A 14,644-nucleotide genomic window follows, 5' to 3' on the forward strand; every position below is an offset into this window, starting at 1 on the left:
CACAGAAGAACCCACAGGGAGTGATGTCTGGATTAGGACCATTGGCAGTGGGCAACAGTGCTGCAATCAGGCCTTTGCCTACAGGTTCACTAGTGAATTTTTGCATGCATGAAAAATGCGACAGTCTGAAAACAGGGCTGCTTCAGGCCAAACCAGTAAGTCAGAGGCATTTACCGTATTTTTCGCTCTATAACACGCACCAGACCATAACACGCACATAGTTTTTAGAGGAGGAAAACAAGAAAAAAATATTCTACATGAAATAGTGGATATATGATTTTTGTGGTTCATGCTGTGGCCACAGGCATGTGATCTGACAGTGAGTTTGGAGTAGCCCAATGCAAAAATCCTGAGGATCCATGTGGATCCATGCTTTGTAACCACGGAGGAGGGAAGGAAGGATCCTCTGCTCACGACTGCAGCAGATGGATCCTCTGCTCACGACTGCAGCAGATCCCCCCCCCCCACCCGCAGGCATTCGCTCCATAACACGCACAGACATTTCCCCTTACTTTCTAGGAGGAAAAAAGTGAGTGTTATGGTGCAAAAAATACGGTATATGACTAATTCCTTCTGTGGCAAAACCGGTAATTTCTGCCTTGCATCCACCAGCAGTCTTCTTCAATTTTACACACACACACCCAAAAAAAACCCCACACACGTGTTAAGTGGCAAAATTCACTGCAGTGCTAAGGGTCCTCCAAGTTGTATTTTAAAGGACTGACCTCCCATGTATAAAACAATTATACGAAATTAACTTTCCCATCATTTGCTTAGGACTGGGGTGTTTTAATAGGTGATCATTTGCACATTTAGCATGAATATCTTTCCTGAGAGTCTACACAAGGCCTAGGCATTGCTTAAATATTGCTTATATCCTTAAGTTTGTGCTTTGTTTAAGCTTCAGTATTGGATACTTTCTTCTGTTCAAGCCAGTCTTTACAAATACAGGGTTCGTTTCTGAACATACTTAGGTGCATCAAAGAACAGGGCTTGGATGCGTGCAGGTGTGTTCAGGTGTGGAGCCTTAATTGTTCTCTCAGGTTTCAAATCAGAAGTCTACTGGTGGCCATCACCATCTCCCCCCATTTCTTTTGCTACCTTTTATACCAATTAAATACCTTTCTCTGAATCTGTTGTCTCATGTTTGACATAACAATTTCTTGAAGAATTTATGTGTTTGTTTCCTGCTTAAACATTCATTTTGCTTCCTTGTATCTGAGGACTTTTATTTTTTAGTATTTATTTTGTAAGCCAAATGTTCTTGTAGATGGGTTTTTTCCCCCATTTCATTTTTATGACACTAATTTGTAGATTTAAGTCTCAGTAGAAACAAACCATATGGAAGGCATCTATCAGTTCTCTGATGAGAATATTTACCAGAACTAGGCTTTGCAGTCTATAGATGGCTAGAAACTCACCACCTGAAGCTATTTTTCTAGGATAATTCAAATTATTCCACTGTATTGAGGGAAGTGGGAATATTCAGAAATGCACTGTTCAGTTAGCCAAACTGTGTTCTTGCACATGTCGCCGAAACATCATAACTTATGAAACTGCCTTATTCTGAGTCAGATCATTACACCGTTGAGCCCAATATTGTCTTCTCTGGCAGCAACTCTCCAGGGTCTCAGGCAAAGTTCACCAGCCTTGCTGACCTCCTTTACTTGGAGTTGCTGTGCTTTGAACCTAGCACCTTCTGCGTGCAATTTATGTGTACTACTACTAAGCAATGAGCCTTTCCCAGTCGATACTGTCCAATACTAGAACAATAATTTTTTTTCCTGTATCTGATTAAAGAACATTGGGGAGAAAAAAGGAAACACTGGTATAAATTTATAAACATTATATAATTAAAACTGAGGCCCATCCCATCAGAGAAAGTTACTTTTAAAAAAATAGTTTCATTTCCTACCATTCCAAGAGTTGCAGTGGACACCAGCAAAGGTCTTTCTGTCCAGCAAGTAGCTACACCACCAGCTTAAAAACAATCACTTCACAAGTACTGTATAGGCCAATTCCTGGAATACAAGTCCTGTTGGTGCTGGATGGGTATTAGCAAGATACTGAATGAAAACTAGTGGACAGCTTGGCTTTTCTTCCATGCACAGACTTAAAGGACACAACCACCAACCACAGCAGACCAAGCAATTAACATTTTGCACCACTGTGTCAGATGAAGATGTTTCAATGTATAGTTTAGATATTGCTAACTTGTGCCATTAACATTTTTGACAAGTGTGTAGTATTTCCTCTCTTTTTTTCAAAAAACAAAACAAAACAAAAACAACCAACCAATTTAGTATTCTTGAGCTAGCTATAAATACAAATTTTACCCCATGGGTAGGATTTTAATTGTTAAATGCCATAATAAAGCACACTAATTTTGACACTTACAAATGGAAGTAAGAACCAAAAAGACACAAAAGCGAAACAATGTCCAACAACAATGTTCAGAGAAGTTGAACAAATTCTCTTCTGTTTTGATATTTGCATGCTCCAACATGGACTGGCTGTGGCAATGTAATGCCTGTATAATGTTTTCAAATAAAGAAATACATCCTTTATGTAAGCCAAGTTTGTATTTGTTCTGAATCCGGTTCTGAATCCCTGAATCAATGGGACATGGCCCCCTTCTTTTTCTTCCTCCAAATCTGTCTGTTTTCTTCCTCTGGAGGTCGAGATGTTAATTCCTCATAGCTTTTCTGTTTCTCTGTCTTTCGTCTCATGTGTGCTTCTTTGGTAGCCCTCACGATATTTTCATATTTTTTAACCTCCCAGAGACTCAAGTGTTCCTAATATACAATTAACCTAGGTGCAATGTGCATTCATGGCCATTAGGGGGAGCTGTTGGTTTTGCTGCGCAACACTTTGCAACAGGTTGACGTTCTGCCCACGCAGGAAATGCAGGAACAGGATGTGGGTCTCCTCTTTGTCTCCAAGCCTGGAGTTCAAGGCTGCCGGCAGCTGCTCTGGGGAATTGCTGCATGGAAGAACAAAGAAAACCGACCAAAACATTCTGCCATTTTGTTCATTAGCTGATATTCCTGGGGTTACTGGAAAAGGTCATAATAATTTTGTATCTTCCTCAAAGGCCTATATAGTTTTATTCAGCTTCAGTAATGGACTCCTCCCTCCACCCCCAGCTGGAACCTACCTATCTCAATCCAGGTAATTTGGAAACACTGGTTATCAGGCCAGTAGTTGTGGGCTTCTTCATGAAAGCCATTGGGGGGAAACCGACTTACAGATTTTCCATATCTGTCCTGTGTAGCTTACAACAGGTGAAAGACAATATCATAAACTAAGGAATAATAGTGTGTTCCTATTGATATTTCATTTTTTGCAATTTTTGGAAATGCTAAAATACAACTGCCAAGTATATCCAGTTGAAGATATGTGTGTTTTATTGGACTTTATTTTGGGGGGCAGGAAGGGGGTGGCTTTGAAATTTCTTACGTACAACTCTTTGTTTCATGGGTTTAAAATGGACAATGTAAAGCAAAGGCAGTTTCAATGTCTGCTAAGGCAGAAAGTTTGAAAAACAACCACTTCAAATAATCTCTGATAAAAGGAATCAGCAGCAGGAGTTATTTCAGTTAATTTCATCCATTTCTTTCCTGGTGAGAGGCAGGAATGCAAGTGAACATCCCCTTTGCAAAGCATTTAAAGTTAACTTTCCCTTTGGATCTGTTCTAAGCAACGCTGAGTGAGAGAGAATGCAGAAAACAACAGACCACTTGTATACGCATTAAAAAATCAACACACGCCAATACATTGGAGACACATTGCACATGCATTGCACAATTATCCCACATAAACTGTATCTCGCAGGATCTTGCTGTGAATGCATATTGAAAGGGAAGATGAACAACGGAATCCTATGTTGCTTGGTAGAACAAAATAGGTGAACCTATTTCTGTTTGATATTGGCAAATGCTGAAGATACACCATTTTACTCTGCCACCTGAGATGTGTGTTTTCAAGGCAAAGCCTTTTCATGTAATTGCAATCTGTTTTAACTGTTTTTAATTTTTAATTGTTGCAACTCACCCTGGGATCTGCTGGTAAAGGGCAAATAATTATTATTAATTCCTGGACTGTAGTTTGTTTGTAACAGAGTTAAAATTCCCAGTTCTGTTTAAAAACTTCAGTTTCCAGGATTCTTTGGGGGAAGTCCTGATAATTAAAGGGGGATAAGAGTATTTTAAATGTATGGTTTGGATGATCACCTGTTAGTTATGGGTTGTATCCAAAAGTGTCACTCAATTGATGGTAAGGCAACAAAATGGAGAAGTAAATAATTCCCCCCACCCCCCATAGAAGATTGGAGACTCAGGGTTTCAATCGGAGAAATTTTCCTGTCTTTATAGCACTGATAATATTCTCCTGCCACTTTCAGCTAGAATTTACCTGAGTGCCTTTGTCAGCCTAAATATAAAGGTTCCCTGGAAGTAATCTATAAATGTATCTTTTCTCAGAATAATTTGTACATGAATAGTATCAGGCAGAAGAATGCTGGCATCTTTTTGTTTGCTCTTTGAAAAATCAAAATGGTTCAGTTGTTACATATTTTAATCACACTCGCAACCCTGGGCAGTGCTTGAATGATTGAAGCCCACCTCCAAAATTAGCAGTAGCTGAGAAGAGTCATGCCTCACTTAGTCACATTTTGGGTGCATTCGGATTATAGTATGAGTTTTCCTGGTTATAACGGTAGCTACATGTTTATCCTAGATTCTAACGTTCTTTTTATACTACGTTAACTGGTACATTAGGGAACTGTGTCCCTTTTTAATTGATAGACCATCACGTTGCACTAAATTTTAAGTGGCGAGAAAGAACTGTATGCTGGATTACTACCTCAAAGTGTGTCATCTGAAATGACAGCTCAAAATTCTCATGATTTCCCCAATTAACCAGGTTGCAAACTGACTTTTTCTGGATGCAAAGAACACAGAAGTGAACACTAAACTTCTGCTAGATGCGGCTAGTTTTCCAGAAGTGGCTTTTCCATTCTGTGAAAGATCCCATGAAACAAGGAAATGTATCAGGTAAGGAAACATAAGGAAAACTGAATAAAGTGCTCTCTGAATGCAAAGGATTCTGAGGGCCCAAAACAGTTCAGCCCCCATGAGCTGGCGCCCCTGCTTGACCCAAGAAAACTTGTAGGTCATTGGAGCCCTACGTTGGCTGAAATGCACCACATTTCAGCATATGGTTTATCCAGCTGAGCTACTTGGGTATGGGCAGCAGAAATAGATCTGGATCTACTGGTAGAGATCTAGGTGACTTGCAGTTGATTTACAATTATTTCTGACTCCCAGCTGTTTAACAATAGCAGCAATGACTCCCCCCCCCACCAATTATACTGCTAAAATCAATAAAGCCTGTAATAACCAAATGTGGATTTATGTCTGGAATGACTGTGAGCTCAGTTCCATTCAGGTACTCAGAACAAATTATTGGGCTTACCGGTAGCTGCTTGGAAACACCATGTTATTTAATTCTAAGTGTCTTCTCTAGGTGAATCTTGGGGTTCTAGTGTAAAATAAAGTTGATTCCACAAGCCTGAGGCCTGCCCATCCAATATACACTATGTCCCTTTGGTGATTGGCCCTCCTCAATGCACCCTTTAGCATCAAAAACACTGTGTTGGTAAGGAACGAAGTCAATCTTATTCAAATGCCTTCCCAAAAAGTAGGACTATCCATCATATGCATAACTGCACAATTCCCAGTTATTCCACACCATATAAACTACAGTGTACCACCAGCAGAGAGCTAATCCTGCAGAGCTAATAGTTCCTGGTGACTTGTTACTTTTCAGGAAGAAGAAGCTGATGAAATTCTTCAGTCCCTTCCCCACCCTTCATTCATGGGTGGGTGGGAACAAAACAGAAGTGATTGTTAGAGATCAGTTGTTTCTGCTCAAACTGTTGCAAGAAATGGAGGTGGATCATAAGTGTCTAGTGAGTTTCCCTGAGTGATATGATAATGATTTAGTTTCCTATGACAAATGTGCAGGGAACAGAATCACACTCATGCTAGGCTGAGGAGCTGAGATTTACAGGTGTGGAATGCTAGCAAATCTCATCTGTGGCAGTGGATCAGTTCCTAATGGGCTTTGCTTGATTAACCCAGCCCTGCTGCTCCTCCGAAGACCACACAGGCCTGGCTCCTTGTCAATTTCCCCATCCAACTAGCAATCAAATTAGCATGCTCTTTAAAATACCCTTTTCCCAAATGAAATTATCATGGGGATGGAAAGTTGAGACTAAACACGAGAATAATCAAAAGTGTCTTATTATGTGGCACGTGGTTAGCTTTTGTTTCAATTCTCTAATGTAGCTTTTGGCATTAAATACATTTTTAGAAGCTGAAATAGGTCACACATGCGCTGACTGGTGCTGTATCTGTTTTATGTCTCAGACTCCTGACTTTCGCCTACATTACTTAAAAAGCAACGGGAGAAAAAAGAAAAGACAATTTATGAAAGGGGTGACAGCTTGATTCTATCAAAGGTAGTCAAATTCTTATTAGCTGCACTTTCCCTTATGTCAATATTCCTATTCAATTAAAGGAAAAGCTTTCAAGGGAGAAATCCCCCTGTACCACCCCCCACCCCCATGCACATTTCCTGCAAAAATCAGTGCCACTTTCTTCAATGGGGTTTTAATCATGTTGAGAGTATATTGACTAGTTGGATTCCAACTCCCATCACCTCCCGGCCAATTTGTGTGTCACAAGGGCATTACTGCAAGGCAGTTATGGAGAATGGCAGCCTGAAGTTGTGTTGATAGAGTAACTCTGGTGAGATGGCTACAACTCAGATTCAAGCCCAGCAACACTCCTTTATGTTTTCATAATTTCAAGTCTAGACTGCTGCAACACACTCTGTGAGGGACTGTCCTTTATGATTATTCAAAAGCAAAAAGGGTTGCTGGTGTTCTGTTAAGTGTAGGTGACTATGATCACCCTACTAAGTGTTTGTTCAACAGAACTAGCTTTCCAGAGACAGTGTGCTGATTTTGATTTTTTGCCTAAAGAGCCACAGAAGGTTTGTGCATTACATACAGTGGTGCCCCGCAAGACGAATGCCTCGCAAGACGAAAAACTCGCTAGACGAAAGGGTTTTTCGGTTTTTGCGTTGCTTCGCTAGACTATTTTCCCTATGGGCTTGCTTTGCAAGACGAAAACATCTTGTGAGTTTGTTCGCTTTTTTCTTAAAGCCGCTTGAAGAGGCACAGTTGCGACGGACCGTGCTTCGCAAGACGAAAAACATCGCAAGACAAAAAGACTCGCGGAACGAATTAATTTCGTCTTGCGAGGCACCACTGTATTCAAGAAATGGGAGTTGCAGTTTGCTGAGCTACATTTTCATTTGTCCCTTGCATCTGCGAAAAGAGAGCATTTTAAGCTATTGTGGCAAATAACTACTGAAAAACCTAACCTGATTTTTAAAAGGCATCTAAACAAGTGTTGATCCCCATATCTTTTAGCAGTGAATTCCACAAGTTAATCCTTGTGCTGTACAAACTTACTTTCTTTTGCCTGCTTTGAATCTAATGCCACTCAGTGGTGCTGAGTTCTGTTATGAGTGAGCAAAAATATATCCTCTATCCAGATTTTCATTTCTCTCTTCAAAACAATTTCTCCCATCAACTAAAAATCTTGTTCATTGAGAAGGGTCCCATCTTCTAGGATTGTTTTAGTTTTCCCTTTCTTGTATGTTTTCCAGCACATAATATTCTAAATGTGTCTGCACCAAGGATTTACATAATGACATTATGATATCATGACATTTTATCTTTAACTCCTTTCCTGAAAATTGCTAACATTGAATGGGCCCTTTGTACTGCTGCAATCTGTTGAGTTGATCTCTTCAGTGAATTTTCCACAAGGAGTCCAAATCCCTGTCACACGCAGTATAGACTTCATCGATATATGTGTTATATATAATTTTGTCCCAATGTGCATCATTTTTGCCCTGCACATTAAGACTCAGCCTGCTTCGGATTACACCAACCTGAACCTATTGGTTGCCATTTGTAAATGTAGCTGCATCACTACTTGAATGTTTATGAGTGCAGTAGATGACAATGTAGAGTGTAGATCTTTCCTCCTTTCTCCCTATTGTGTAAACAGTTTGGACTGGTTTTATTTACTGCTAGTAGTTTTATACAGGTCGTACTTTTCATTTGGCCTTCTCTAGAATGTCTAATGATAGAATTAAGCAGACACACATCATTGCATATCACATCTCAAATATTCTTTCGGCTTTTTTACAGCCCAATAAAATCACAATTAGGCAATACAGTTAATGATACCGGTTACATCTCAGTGCTCAGACTGTATTTCTGAGGGTAGTCTTGTGACTTCTTTAAGGTTTGAGAATCACTAACTGTTTGTAGGAATGCAGGTTCAACTTAAAATTGAGAACCTGTTTTGCAGATGACAAGCTCAGAGCAAGCACTTCCTCCTCCTCCTGAAAGGTAGCCAAGAAAAATTGTCAGGGCTGCTGGCCCTCTGCAGTTTATGATTCTAAGGACCCGTATCATATGGTAACCATTTTCAGTGACTGACTGGAAGCTGACATATTAATGTTAATGGAATCTTCTTTGCATTAGATGGATGTGATGTGAGCATCAACTGTTTGTAGACAATTCCATCACAGAGTTTGTCTTTCCAAGAACTCAAAAACTAGGGCTGTTGGTCTTCCTTTTTTCCAACTTGATAGTAACATATTCTTAACCTATTATAGATGTCTCATTTTTAGACTTTTATTGATTGAACCAAAAAAATCTCCAAGATTCTACCCCTCCCCCGGTTTTGGCCAGTAAAATCTAATGATATCCACTGTCTCAATCCCTTCCTCTACAAATTTCCATTTTGGATTTCATTTCTTAAGATCAAGATGGTGCAGTCTGATGGAATTCTGGAGCCTGATTTTAACACTCAATATATATTGATTCTGTAAATGCAACTTTTTTAACAGATGGAGCTTTTCTTGCCGTAGAATCAGCTCAAACTTTCTGCAATTATTTTCTGTCTTAAAAAAATAAAATAAGGGTTTTCCTCCCCCACACAATATTTTGTATGCGATGAATACATAATGAAAATGCATTTTCATTTTGTCAATTCTTCTTGTCTCTGTGAGAAGTTATAATTGCATCCATAGAAGTTCAACAAAAGACCATTTAATTGTTTAAGGAAACCGATTTGCATCACAAATGTTCTCTCCCCCTGTGGATTACATATCTGAGTAGGGCTGTGTGTTTCATTTTTCTAATAGTGAGTACATTAGCCCATGTCCTTCAGTGAAAACGTAGATTGCCAACAAATGTAGGACTTAGTTTTTCATTTGAGATTATTCAAGCAGAGGCTTTATCTCTTAAGAAGCTTGTGAATAGAATGATTGGTTGCCCAGTGGCCATTGCTGATTTTAGTGGAAATTCAGATGAAGGCTTAAATATGTCTCAAGTCTTTTAATAAAATTAATAGCGAGGGCCACTCTGAATGTCATTGTTGAACTAACATAGCAAGCAAACAGAAAATGATTAAGCTGGATTTTTAAATGTCATTTCTCACAACTGTTTTCAAAACCTTAATCCGTTGTGTTACATTCTGGGCTTTTCTCATTGTAACTGAAAATATAGCTTAACCTCTTTGAATGCAAAGTTTAAAATGTAGGAGTAATGGTGTTAATGCAGCAGATGGAAATAAATGGGAGATTGCTTTCTGGCTTTTTGTTGCTAGGTTGAGACATCTGTTGGCATGATAACGCAAATCTGACCTGTCAAAATTTTGGAAATCCTACTATTCTATTTTTATAGAAACGGGACAGTAATTTTGGGCAGTGATCAGTGCAAAGAAGCACTGAGTTGTCTCCAGTGTTGCACAAGTGAAATTCTGCTTCTGCAAGGGGGCTTCCTTTCTGCTCCCCAACCCCCTGAAGCAGATTCTGTGGGTGCAGGAGGGGGGCTGCAGCAGAGGGGGGGGGTTCCATTGCACAAGTGGAAGTGGCAACATTGGAAACAAGCCACTGCATGGAAGCGAACAGTAATGCAATGCCATTTCTTTCAAAACGGACATAAGCCCTATTAGAGCATTCCCCATGAAGTCTTGAAGGAAAAGAATGAGGCTTGTTGGCCTTACCCCCAGTGTCATGCCCCTGCTAGTGTTGCTGTTCCACTGCCCATGCATTGGGAGAAGGTCTGAAGATAAAGTGTTTGATTTATGAATATAGGCTCTGTTTAGAACACTGATGGTGTGTGGATCTAAATCACGAGGAAAGTCTAGACTTCCTTAAAACTCTAGTTTAATAGCGCCCCGCCCCACACCATCCCAGCCTTGGGTGTTGATGAATTATAGAATGATTGTGCCAATATGGCATCATCAGCTCATTTGGCTGGTTATGTGTCTTGTGACTTGCTTGCTGGGATACCATGCCAAGTGTGCAACAGTTCTGCTTTTACAAGATAAGTAAGGATAGCTAAGCTATGAGGGGAGGGGAGGGATAGTGCCTGGAAACCTCTGCTCAGCTGGAAGAGCTGGGGGTGGATGGGAATTACTCATAAGAAGCAAAGCCAGATCTCTCCATCAGGTGGAAATGAGCTGGTAAGGGCTGACCCAAAGCGGTTTTTTGTGCCTGATGTTAAGGACAAGATGGCACCGACTCCCATTCCATGTATAGAAGTCAACCAGACGGGCAGTCGAATCTTCAATGCCAAGAGTGGCGGACTAGTTTAAGGTGTTTAGGGCAGGACATGCAGCACACACCATTGTTTCTATGGCACCTGGCTACCATTCCACACACACCCCAGCAGCCGCACTGCCTGAAGCAGCTGCTTCACACTTCCTAATGGAATGACACAGCCCAGAATAACTAAGGAGATAGTACAAGAATACTTGGCTAGTTTAGATGTATTCAAGTCTCCAGGGCCAGATGAACTGCATCCAAGAGTATTAAAAGAACTGGCAGATGTGATCTCAGAACCACTGGCAGTCATCTTTGAGAATTCCTGGAGAACAGGCGAAGTCCCGGCAGACTGGAGGAGGGCAAATGTTGTCCCTATTTTCAAAAAGGGGAAAAGAGAGGACCCAAATAATTACCGCCCAGTCAGTCTGACATCAATACCAGGGAAGATTCTGGAGCAGATCATTAAGAAAACAGTCTGTGAGCACCTAGAAAGGAATGCTGTGATCACCAATAGTCAGCATGGATTTCTGAAAAATAAGTCATGTCAGACTAACCTGATCTCGTTTTTTGACAGAATTACAAGCCTGGTAGATGAAGGGAACTCAGTGGATATAGCCTACCTTGATTTCAGTAAGGCATTTGACAAGGTGCCCCATGATATTCTTGTAAAGAAGCTGGTAAAATGCGGTCTTGACTATGCTACCACTCAGTGGATTTGTAACTGGCTGACTGACCGAACCCAAAGGGTGCTCATCAATGGTTCCTCTTCATCCTGGAGAAGAGTGACTAGTGGGGTGCCACAGGGTTCTGTCTTGGGCCCGGTCTTATTCAACATCTTTATCAACGACTCAAGGGCATCCTGATCAAATTTGCAGATGACACCAAACTGGGAAGGGTGGCTAACACCCCAGAGGACAGGATCACACTTCAAAACGACCTTGACAGATTAGAAAACTGGGCCAAAACAAACAAGATGAATTTTAACAGGGAGAAATGTAAAGTATTGCACTTGGGCAAAAAAAAATGAGAGGCACAAATACAAGATGGGTGACACCTGGCTTGAGAGCAGTACATGTGAAAAGGATCTAGGAGTCTTGGTTGACCACAAACTTGACATGAGCCAACAGTGTGACGCGGCAGCTAAAAAAGCCAATGCAATTCTGGGCTGCATCAATAGGAGTATAGCATCTAGATCAAGGGAAGTAATAGTGCCACTGTATTCTGCTCTGGTCAGACCTCACCTGGAGTACTGTGTCCAGTTCTGGGCACCACAATTCAAGAAGGACACTGACAAACTGGAACGTGTCCAGAGGAGGGCAACCAAAATGGTCAAAGGCCTGGAAGCGATGCCTTATGAGGAACGGCTAAGGGAGCTGGGCATGTTTAGCCTGGAGAAGAGGAGGTTAAGGGGTGATATGATAGCCATGTTCAAATATATAAAAGGATGTCACATAGAGGAGGGAGAAAGGTTGTTTTCTGCTGCTCCAGAGAAGCGGACACGGAGCAATGGATCCAAACTACAAGAAAGAAGATTCCACCTAAACATTAGGAAGAACTTCCTGACAGTAAGAGCTGTTCGACAGTGGAATTTGCTGCCAAGGAGTGTGGTGGAGTCTCCTACTTTGGAGGTCTTTAAGCAGAGGCTTGACAACCATATGTCAGGAGTGCTCTGATGGTGTTTCCTGCTTGGCAGGGGGTTGGACTCGATGGCCCTTGTGGTCTCTTCCAACTCTATGATTCTATGATTCTATGATTCTATGACCGCCCCTGTCTCCACAGGTGCAGTGGAATGAAGTAGGCGCTCAGAATGAAGTAGGCACTCAAGGCAATAGAATTTTATTTTGTTTGTTACCCCCATCCTTCCTCTTAAAGGGGCCCATGTTGGTGTAGATATATTCCAGCATCAATAACAGAACAAAGCATTAAAAACCTTTGTATTTTAAAAACCTGCTACCCTGAGCTTTGGGAGAAAGAGCGGGATAGAAATGGGATAATTTTTAAATTTTATTTAATGGCTGCTAAAGCTGGTGTTCTCCAGTAACTGTACAGATTTTGGCACCAGACCCTCCTGAGTCAAGCTACTTCTTGAGAGAGAGGGAAGGCATTACAGGAGGGGAGAGGCTTGTAGACAAATGATAGTTTTCTCAGAAAGCTAAAGTACTGTGATAGGAGCATCATCACTTGTGCTGTTGCACATTCCTTTCTAGATGTATATAAGGGGAGGGGTTTTTTGTTTCTCTTTTAATTTTGTTATTAAGTTCTTTGCAGTTGATTGATTTCATTATTTATTCAGAACTAGTTCATTCATTTTAATAATTCCCTTTCTTTTTCATATCCCATTGCCTTCAGAGGGAAACCAACTAGTGTTCTGCTGCCTGTAGCTAGTTGATACAAATGGGCATGGCATTCTCAGGCACAGCATTATACCTGTCAAATTCCAAACAGTTTGGGGAGAGGGTAGCTATTTTATAGGCAATTTTTGAAAGACACAGACACAGCCTAAACAACTTGGCTCTTCCTAACTTGCTGTAACTTTTCTGTTACAGATAGGTAGCCGTGTTGGTCTGCCATAGTCAAAATAAAAAAATTCCTTCCAGTAGCACCTTAAAGACCAACACTTCTTCAGATACTATCTGAAGAAGTGTGCATGCACATGAAAGCTCATACCAAGAACTAACTTAGTTGGTCTTTAAGGTGCTACTGGAAGGAATTTTTTTATTGTAACTTTTCTGTGCAGGCTTCTTCTGGACTAGTTTTTATCTGAATAGAAATGAATAAGGAAATAATTCAGTGAGCAAGGAGTGGTCCCCCTGTTTGCATTCCTATTCGTTTTTATAGCTAAAATGAATGCAGTGTATGGGGCTCATTCATTTATGTTTTTTAAATAAACACAAGTACTTCTTTCCTAAGTTCCTCAGTAAAATCTTGTTAAATAGGTTTTGCGTGACTGTAGTTGAGGACCAAAAGTACACCAATGGCAATGAAGCTTCCATGAGCCCAAAAGCAAATCATAAAATACGCACACACAAAATTGAATGCCGCCAGACCAAAGGGTGTGAAGGTGGAGTCACTCCCAGCTGCACATGCAAAGTCTCGTTCTGAAATCTGGCTTTTCAGATAACTCTTTTTTTTCTAACAGATGTTCACATTCTTCCACCAGTGCATTCCATGAGGAAAAAGCTTGTGTAATCCTAACAAATGCTCCTCTATGTTCTGGACAACAAATTCATTATTCAAGCAGGAACCCTTCGGCCATTTGGGATGAGGAAAGATGTTGGGGTAGGAATAAGTACACTTGTTTGGTTAAACAGGGCTGGAAACATCCTAAGAGATGAGAACCCTGTTGTTGGTGCTTAAGTTGGTGCTTAAGTATTTGGAATATTCACTCCATTCATTTATATATTTAATTAGTTAAATAATTCATTTACCACATCATTCAGAGCAGGGAGCATAAATCCTGAAATACATAAAATAATGTTAAAAGCAATGTAAATCAAGTGGTTTAGACCACAGCACCACTTGTGTCCCTTTTCACAAAGGCCAGTGAAAGCTGGTCAAATAGAGTGACTGGGGCACTGTCCAGTCGTGTGTGGTTTAAAGGGGGGAAATTACAAATTTCCCCCCAAATAGCCTGCTGTCCAAAACCACACTATTTTCTGTTACCTGCACACTCCCTAGCCTTCCATTTGAACTGTTGTAGCTATTTCTGACAATCAGCCAAGCAGTTTGTTTCACTGCTCAACCAATCCAAGCCAAAACTATTGCTTTAGGCAGGAAATCCCTCCCATTCAAATTCAGGCAGAAAAAAACACACACATAGCAACTGATAGGGCCCCTGTTCCATATCTTCATTTGCATCCTTATAGGCCAGTGATGGCCAAACTTGGCCCTCCAGCTGTTTTGGAACTACAGTTCCCATCATCCCTGACCACTGGTCCTGTTA

General features: G+C 40.8%; 1 long non-coding RNA gene across 3 annotated transcripts in view; it reads left to right on the forward strand.

Moving 5' to 3' along the window:
- The first annotated feature begins 4,915 nt into the window (after positions 1 to 4,915).
- The window catches only part of LOC310704467, a 32,489-nt gene continuing 22,760 nt past the window's right edge, over positions 4,916 to 14,644 (forward strand). For 2 of the 3 annotated variants that reach the window (XR_014524788.1, XR_014524789.1), the window contains exon 1: positions 4,916 to 5,054. This is a non-coding gene — a long non-coding RNA (uncharacterized lncRNA). Of the gene's footprint in view, positions 5,055 to 6,431; positions 6,524 to 14,644 lie in introns of all 3 variants that reach the window. The other variant, XR_014524787.1, reaches the window with a different exon arrangement.

This window comes from Podarcis liolepis, assembly GCF_965112155.1.
Source record: "Podarcis liolepis genome assembly, chromosome: 3".
NCBI classification, from domain to species: domain Eukaryota; kingdom Metazoa; phylum Chordata; class Lepidosauria; order Squamata; family Lacertidae; genus Podarcis; species Podarcis liolepis.